Source organism: Pongo abelii, chromosome 10 (genome assembly GCF_028885655.2).
Source record: "Pongo abelii isolate AG06213 chromosome 10, NHGRI_mPonAbe1-v2.0_pri, whole genome shotgun sequence".
Classification (NCBI taxonomy): Eukaryota; Metazoa; Chordata; class Mammalia; order Primates; family Hominidae; genus Pongo; species Pongo abelii.
In genome coordinates, this window is record NC_071995.2 from 52,678,054 (window position 1) to 52,687,345 (window position 9,292).

At 35.7% G+C, this 9,292-nt stretch overlaps 1 pseudogene; it reads right to left on the bottom strand.

The window, feature by feature from the left end:
- Positions 1-6,813: 6,813 nt before the first annotated feature.
- Positions 6,814-7,115, bottom strand: LOC103892059 (small integral membrane protein 10-like protein 1; annotated as a pseudogene).
- Positions 7,116-9,292: the final 2,177 nt, after the last annotated feature.

Genomic DNA, 9,292 nt, shown 5'->3' on the forward strand with positions numbered 1-9,292 from the left:
AGCTAACACTAATCTTAAACTCATCAAAAAAACTGAAGGAGAAAGACTACTTCCAAAGTCATTCTACAAGGCCAGCAATAACTTGATACCAAATCCAGAAAAGAACACAATGAAAAAGCAAACTATAAGCCAATATCACTGATGAACATAAATGCAAAAATCCTCAACAAAATACTAGCAAACCAAATCAACAACACATTAAAAAGATCAAGTGATCACCGTGATCAAGTGAAATACATTCCAGGGATGGAAGGATGATTCAACATTTGCAAATCAGTGAACGTGATATATCACAACAGAATCAAGAACAAAAATTATATAATTATTTCAATAAGTGCCCAAGAAGCATTTGATAAAATTCAACATCCATTTATGCCAAAAACTCTCATTAAAATGGGTATAGGAGAAACATACCTGAAAATAATAAAGCTCGTATATGATAAACCCACTGCTAACATTGTACTGAATGGGGAAATATTAAAGGCCTTTCATATAAAGGCTGTAACAGGACAAGGATCCCCACTCTTGCTGCTATTATGCAAGATAATACTGGAAGTCCTGGCCAGAACAATTAGGCAAGGAAAAGAAATAAAGGGAATCCAAACTGAAAAGGAAGAAGCCAAATAAGCCTTGTTCATAGACAACATGATCTTATACCTAAAAAAACCTAGACTCTACCAAAAAACTGTTAGACCTGATGATCTAACCCAGTAAAGCTGTAGAATACAAAATCAACATACAAAAATCGGTAGTATTTATATACATGAATAGCCAACAATATGAAAATCAAGAAAGCAATCCCATTTACAATAGCTGCAACAATATAAAATACCTAAGAATCAGTCTAACCAAAGATGTAAAAGAAAAGGTATAAAATGCTGATGAAAGAATGAGAAAAGAACACACAAAAAAATGTAAAGATACTCCATATTCGTGGACTGGGAGAATCAATATTGGAAAAATGACAATACTCCCAAAGCAATTTACAGGTTCAGTGCAATCCGTACTGTAAAGAACCAATGATGTTCTTTACAGTAATAGACAAAAAAACTTCTAGAATTTATATGGAACCAGAAAAGGACCTGAATAGCCAAAGCAATTCTGAGCAAAAAGAACAAAGCTAGCAGTATCACACTACCAGACTTCAACATTTTACTCCAAAGCCATAGTAACCGAAACAGCACAATGCTGAGATAAGATAGACACAGAGATGTAAATTGTGTAGCTTTATATCTACATAATTACAACCAACTCATCTTTCACAAAGATACCAAGGACATGCAATGGAAAAACAACAATGTTTTCAATAAATAGTACTGGGAAAACCGGATAATTATATGTAGAAGAATTAAATCAGACTCCCCCTCTCTCACCGTACACAAAAATCAAATCACATCCACACAAAGATGGATTAAAGACTTAAAATGAATACCTGAAACTATAAAATTACTAGAGGAAAACAATGGAGAAATGCTCCAGGACATAGGCATGGGCAAAGATTTTTTTTGTCTAAGATCTCAAAAGTATAAGAAGCCAAAGTAAAAAATAGACAATTGGGATTATAGCAAGCTAAAAAGCTTCTGTTCAGCAAAGGAAATAACGAACAAATTTAAGAGACATCCCACAAAATGGAAGAAAATATTAGCAAACTATTCATCTAACCAACAAATTTAAGAGACAACCCACAAAATGGAAGAAAATATTAGCAAACTATTCATCTGACAAGACATTAATAAATGGAATATATAAGGAACTCAACTCAACAGCAAAAAATAAATAATTTGACTAAAAATTGGCAAAAGATCTAAACAGATATTTCTCAGAAGAAGACATACAAATGGCCAACAATCATATGAGAAAAATACTCAACATCGGTAATCATCAGAGAAATGCAAATCAAACCACATCATGATATCATCTTACCTGTTTAAATGGCTTGTATAAAAAAGACAGGTGGTACAGATGCTGGTGAAGACGTGGAGAAAGGGGAATCTTAGTACACTTTTGGTGGAAATGTAAATTAGTGCAGAAACTATGGAGAACATTATGGAGTTGCCTCAAAAAACTAAAAGTAGAACTGCCATATGATCCAGGAATTCCACTATTGAGTATGTATCCAAAAGAATGGAAGTCAACGTATTAAAGAGATATCTGCACTCCCATATTTTTTGCAGCACTGTTCACAATAGCCAAAATATGGAATCAACCTAAGTTCCTATGAATGGATAAAGAAAGTGTGGTATATATACACAAAGGAATATTATTTATCCATAAAAGAGAATAAAATCCTGTCATTTGCAGCAACATGGATGGAACTGGAGGCCATTATGTTAAATGAAATAAGCCATGCACAGAAAGGCAAATATCACATGTTCTCACTCATATGTGGGAGCTAAAAAAGTGGATCTCATAATGATACAGTGTAGACTGGTAGTTACCAGAAGCCAGGAAAGAGAGGGGGTAGTCGGGGGGATGAAGAAAGAAAAGGATATAAATGTATTTATATCCACTGAACTGTGCACTTAAAATGATAAATATAGTAAATAAAAGATTGATGTGGTAGGAGACCCCTTTTGTTGTTATTGCACATGATTAATGTTGATGACATTGTTATTGTTATTATTCTTGCCAAAAACCATGTGACCCACAGATTTCTAGCACAGAGATGACTCTGGATAAACAGTTGTTTACAGAAATAAAATAAATCATGAATTAGAGTAAAAAGGCAGAAACAAAATAAATGGAAGGAAAAAGAAAGGAACAGAGGTGAAAGAAAGAGAGGAGCAAAAGATGGAATTATTCTAAGAGATCATATGGAGAAAAACGGAGAACAAAATTCCCTGCAAATTTTAATTCTAAGAACAAGAACAGAAAAGCCTGCACATTTCAGTGAAATATTTATCAGAGAAGTGTTAGAATAAAGATGAAAAGTTTGGAGTTGGAATAATTGAAGAACTTGATAAACCAATTTCTAGTTTTTATCTCTTTCCTTATTTTTAAACAAGGCTAGAACTGGTGTAATCTTCAACTTGCTTTCACCTCCAATACTCTAATAAGATAAAATAAAATATAAATAATCATACTTTAGCTCATTCTTAGTCCATGGAGGTCTTTGGTATATATACTGCAAATGCACACCCACAGAGGAACAAAGATGGCAGAAGACAAGGAGGAGCAAGTCACATCTTACATGGATGGTGGCAGGCAAAAAGAGAGAGTGCTTGTGCAGGGGAACTCCTCTTTATAAAACCATCAGATCTCATGAGACTTATTCACTATCACAAGAACAGCATGGGAAAGACCTGGCCCTGTGTTTCAATTACCTCCAACTAGGTACTTCCTAGAAATTCAAGATGAGATTTGTGTGGGGACACGGCCAAACCATATCATACAGGAAGGCTGAGAGACAAAAAACAAACAAACAAACAAAACAAAGCAAAAACCAACAAAAATGGAGAAAGTCAACTAAGAAAAGATATATGTGGACTTAAATGAACTCAAGGTCGAGAGTTTCTGAGGTTATAATCAGGAGTCAGTAGGGAGTGAGTGAACAGCAAGATATCCTGCAGTAGGAAGTTCCTAGAAAATGTGTAAAGGAGGGTGAAAATACTAAGCCCAGCTATGAGCTAGTCACACAAAAAATAGGAAAACCTAGTCACAGTCTTTGAAAAACAACCTGGGCTCCCCTAAAAACACAACTGACAGGCTCTCATGTGTAGGCCACTCATTACCATTTTCACACTACATCCCAAGTGCTTAACACAAGATTAGGAATTAATTTCTTAATGCCCTTTAGCATTTGCAGCATTTCTTGAAGATAAGTCTGTTTCCTATAATTAAAAAAGTTTTAAAATAATTTTATAACCCTCTTACCCCCAAATAGGTAGTAAAATTACTGGCTGCTCTTTTTAGATAATTATCTGTGTGTAACAGATTTCTCATTTACACAATTGGACCAGCCATGATAACTAGAATCCTGCCAACATCTTTACAGTGTCTCTCCTGCAGTGGCTGATTTCCTGTGTTCTCTCTTGAATTCTCTTCTTAACCTGGGAGGTAGAGCTCATGTTTCCCTGGACACATGCAATTTCATAATTGCTTCCTCTCATACTAGAATCTCTACTAATCACCTACTCTAAGTCTAGCTCTGCCAGACCTATTTATTTCTTTAAGACACTAAAACTCTGCCGAATTAACAGAATTATAGCAGAATTCATCAGTATTCCTGATGAACATAGATGTAAACATTCTTCAAAAAATACTAGTGAACCAAATTCAACAGCATATTCATCAAAAGACCATTCACCATGGTCAAGAGAGATTTGTCCCAGGGATGCAGGGATGGTTCAATATATGCAAAACAATAAACATGATACATCATTGTAACTATATTTTGTCTATTAGCAGAATAAAAGATAAAATCAATATAATCATTTAAACAGGTGCAAAAAAGAATTTGATAAATTTCAACATCTTTTTATTACAAAAACTTTCAACAAATTAGTTTGGAAAGAATGTACCTCAACAAACAAAAGGTTATATGTGACAAACCAACAGCTAACATTATACTCAATGGGGGTAAAGCTGAAAGCCTTTACTCGAAGACCTGGAACAGGAAAACAATGTCCACTTTTACCACTTCAATTAAACACAATCATATAAGTCCTAGCCAGAGCAATTAGGCAAAAGAAAGAAATAAAAGGCATCAAAACTGGAAAGGTGGAAGTTAAATTTTCCCTGTTTGCAGATGACATGATCTTATATAGAGAAAGAACCCTAAAGAACCCACCAAAAAACTGTTAGAACTAATAAATGAATTCAGTAAAGTTGCAGGATACAAAATCAACACACAAAAACTAGTAGCATTTCTTTTTTTTTTTTTTTGAACTTTTAAAACCGAAGTTTATTTATATTAGTTTTTAATCAAAGAAAAACATATACATAGCTAAAAAGAAATCAAATAATGCTGTTGGATTGGTAGTGAAAACCAGCAAATCTTTGCCTTTTCTCTACCCACCCCTGATTTCATTTTTCCAGAGACAACCACTTTTAACCCTTAGCAGTTTCTTATTGTAGTTTTTGTTTGTTTTATTTTGTTTTTTTCTGAAAAGACATGTGTATACTGCTTTTTCTGGACTTTTCTACAACAGATCTTGATTGGATTGCCACCATTACACACACATCTCTCTTCTCTCCTATCCTTCCAATGTTATAGAATTATTTCTTATAAAATCAGTATTCAGTAATTACATAATTATGACTAACTTTATATGGCTAGTATTGTTCACAGTTGAGATATGCAGTGTAGTTTTTGAATTTTTATTTTTCCTGGGGTTCATAATTACCTCAGTTTTGTTTTCTTAACAAAAGAAAAATTTGCAGATCACTAATTTATCCCCATGCTCTCTGGAAAATGAAAGCTCTCTAGTCTATATTCAAATACACCAGGTACTCTATCAATTTTTATTTTTTCAAATATTCTACCTGAGTTCTCCATCTTTAGGCATTTCCTGTTGACTTCCTACTGTTCTCCCCTACCATTCTCCCTCTTTAATACAGTTATATTACTATTTTAGAAACTTTATGGTTACCTTGTAAGTAATAAATGTCTTTTCTCCCTCAACAACAGACCATATCTTTCAACTTCCTCCTTTTTTTTTTTTTTTTTTTTTTTGAGATGGAGTTTCACTCTTGTTGCCCAGGCTGGAGTGCAATGGCGTGATCTCGGCTCACTACAACCTCCGTCTCCCAGGTTCAAGCTATTCTCCTGCCTCAGCCTCCCGAGTAGCTGGGATTACAGGTGCCTGCCATCACACCCGGCTAATTTTTGTATTTTTGGTAGAGACGGGGTTTCACCAAGTTGGCCAGGCTGGTCTTGAACTCCTGACCTCAGGTGATCCTCCCGCCTCGGCCTAACAAAGTGCTGGGATTACAGGTATGAGCCACTGTGCCTGGCTCAACTGTCCACTTTATAAGGACACTATCACCGTTCCATTTACCTTCCTCTCTCTCCTTCAACGTTCCCACTTGTATTTCCGGCTGATATTTTTAAAATATGGCAGATAACACTTGCATTCCACTTGGTAACCTTAATTAAGTATGCCCCTAATCAACAAAAATCATCAACAGCATTTTTATTTTATGGTTATTTAAACATTATTCACTGAACAGCCAAGCTTTGTGCTAGGAAGGGATTTCTTTTTCTTTGGCTCCAAGCTCTTGATTGACATCCTGCCACAGGAGCATTGAAATACAGCCCATTTTCTTATACTCTCACCATTCATTCAAAATCTTGCAGCATTTTATATTTGGTACTTGGAGGAGGATGCTTTTCCTGTACACTTTTATTTTTTTTTCACCTAGTTTCTAATTATTATTGTTTTCTCTTGTGGGATGAAGAAGTATATGCCTTCTATATCATATCCTTAATACCTTCAGCTTCTTACTCCTTGAAGCCTTGCTTACAATCCAATCCAATATTCCTGAAGTTTACTGATATTTTTTCCTGAAAATTTTAGCCTTTAGAAAAAAAAAAAAAGCGTTCTCTGACCTTTTTCACGTCCTGAAATTTGTCAGATGTTTATTTTAAGGTTGCATAGTTTCTTAGATCTTTTCAAGGTTCTTAACTGAAGTTCTCTGTTCCCGGAGTCGCATATTTCCTCTTTCTAGGAATTGCAGGCTCTCGGTGCTCCCAGAGGAGTTCCACTGGCAGTGAAGAGCCCAGCCACGAAGGGCGCCTGAGCACTCTCAAACAGACTGTGGGACTCGAAGTAGGCAGCTCTGATGCGCCGCGGAGGCCCCTGGGAGTCTGCCATCATGCTGTCCCGGGAGGCCCAGGCCGGCAGCTCAGTCGCGGCTCTAAAAGTGTACCTGCAAGCAGATGTTGAGGATCACAGAGCCTGCAACGACGTACAAGTATTGGAAGTTCATGAGTGCCAGGCCAGCTCAAAGAAGGCAAGGAGGGTGTGAGAGAGTCCCTTGCAGAAGACCGCGTACGAGGTGGGGGCCGCAGAGGGGCTTGAGGCCCTGATGGCCAAGGAAGACGGAGCAAGGGGCAGGGCCATGGGCCTAGTGTGGCCCCCCGCTCAGGTCCTGGGGCCAAGGTCCGCAGACCTTCTCAGCGATGGCCAGGACTGGTGGCGAAGGAAGGCAAAGCAGCCGCTGCAGCTCCGTCCAGTGCAGCAGGAGCAGGTCCTCCAAACTAGTAGTATTTCTATAGGTTAATAGTGAACTACCTAAAAAAGAAATCAAGAAAGCAATCCCATTTATAATAGTGCCAAAAAACCCAGGTATAAATAATATAATCAAGGAGGTGAACGATCTCTACAAAGAAAACTGTGAAATACTGATGAAGGAAATTGAAGAAGGCACAAATAAATGGAAAGATATCCCATGTTCATGGGTTGGAAAAAATCATGTTAAATGTCTGTATTACCCATAGTGATTTACAGATTCAATGCAATCCCTGTCAAAATAGCAATGACATTCTTCATAGAAACAGAAAACAATGTTTAAATTTGTATGGAAGCACAAAATACCCTAAAGAGCCAAAGCAATCTTGAGCCAAAAGAACAAAGCTGGAAACATCACAGTACTGAATTTCAAAATATCCTATAAGCTATAGTAGCCAAACAGCATGGTACTAGCATAAAACAGACACATAGACCAATGGAACAGAATAGAGAATTCAGAAATAAATTTACATATTTACAGCAAACTGATTTTGACAAGAATGCCAAGAACATACACTGGGGAAAAGACTGTTTTTTCAATAAATGGTATTGGGAAAATTGGATATCCATGTGCAGAAGAATAAAATTAGACCCTTATCTCTCACCAGATACAAAAGTCAACTCAAAATGGATTAAATACTTAAATATAAGATTGAAAACTATGAAACTACTAGAAAAAAATATAGGGGAATACTTCATGATATTGGTAGGAGCAAGGAGCTTTTGGAAAAGGCCTCAAAAGCATGGGCAACAAAAGCAAAAATGAACACATGGGATTTCATCAAACTAAAAAGTTTCTGTAAAGCAAAGGAAACAATCAACAGAATGAAGAGTCAATCTACAGAATGGGAGAAAGTATTTACAAACCATACATCTGAAAAGGGTTTGATATCCAAAATATATAAGGAACTCAAATAACTCAATAGGAAGAAAACAAAGAACCCGATTTAAAAATGGGTGAAAGACCTGAATGGACATTTTTCAAAAGAACTTTTGCAAATAGTCCACAGGTATATTAAAAAATGCTCAACATCACTAAACACTAGGGAAATGCAAACCAAAATCACAGTGAGATATCACCTCACTCCAGTTAGAATGGTTATTATCAAAAAGACAAAAACAAAACAAAACAAAACAAAAAAAACAAGTGTTAGCAAGGAGTGGAGAAAAGAGAAACCTTACATGCTACTGTTGGGAGTGTAAATTAGTACCATCATTATGGAGAACAGTAGAAGAGTCTTCAAAAAATTAAAAATAGAAATACCATATGATCTAGTAATCCCACTACTGGGTATACAGTCAAAGGAAAGGAAATAATATCTCCTGCACTCACCTATTTATTGCAGTACTATTCACAATAGCTAAGATATGAAATCAACCTGTGTCCACCAATGGGTGAATGAAGAAAATGTGATATATATGATATATATCATACGTAAATATATACACACATATATTCACACATACAATGGAATACTATTCATCCATAAAAAATATAAAATCTTGTCATTTGCGACAACATGGATGAATCTGGAGGGCATTATTAAGTGAATTAAGCCAGACACAGAAACACAAATATTGCATAATCTCACTCATATGTGAATCTAAAACAGTTGATCTCATAGAAGTATAGAGTATAAGGGTGGTTATCAGAGGCTGAAGTGGTTGGGAAGAGGGGGCATGGTGAGATAGTCATCAAATAATACACAATTACAGTTAGATAGGACGAATACATTTCAAGAGATCAATTGTAGAGCAAGGTGACAATAGTTAATAATGATACGTGGTATTCTTGAAAAATGTAGAGAGTAGATGTTATTTGCTGTCACCACAAAAATGATAGCTATGTAAGATAATGCATCTGTTAATTAGCTAGATTTGACCATTGCACAATGTATATGTACATCAAAACATCATGTTGTACATGATAAACTACATGTTATTTATCAACTTAAATACAAATAAGTAAAAAAATTCAGTTATACAAAGAAAAAAAAGTGTGATAGAATTCATTAGTAGAAAAAAAAACTAGTTGCCCCAAACCACAAATAATTTGCCCT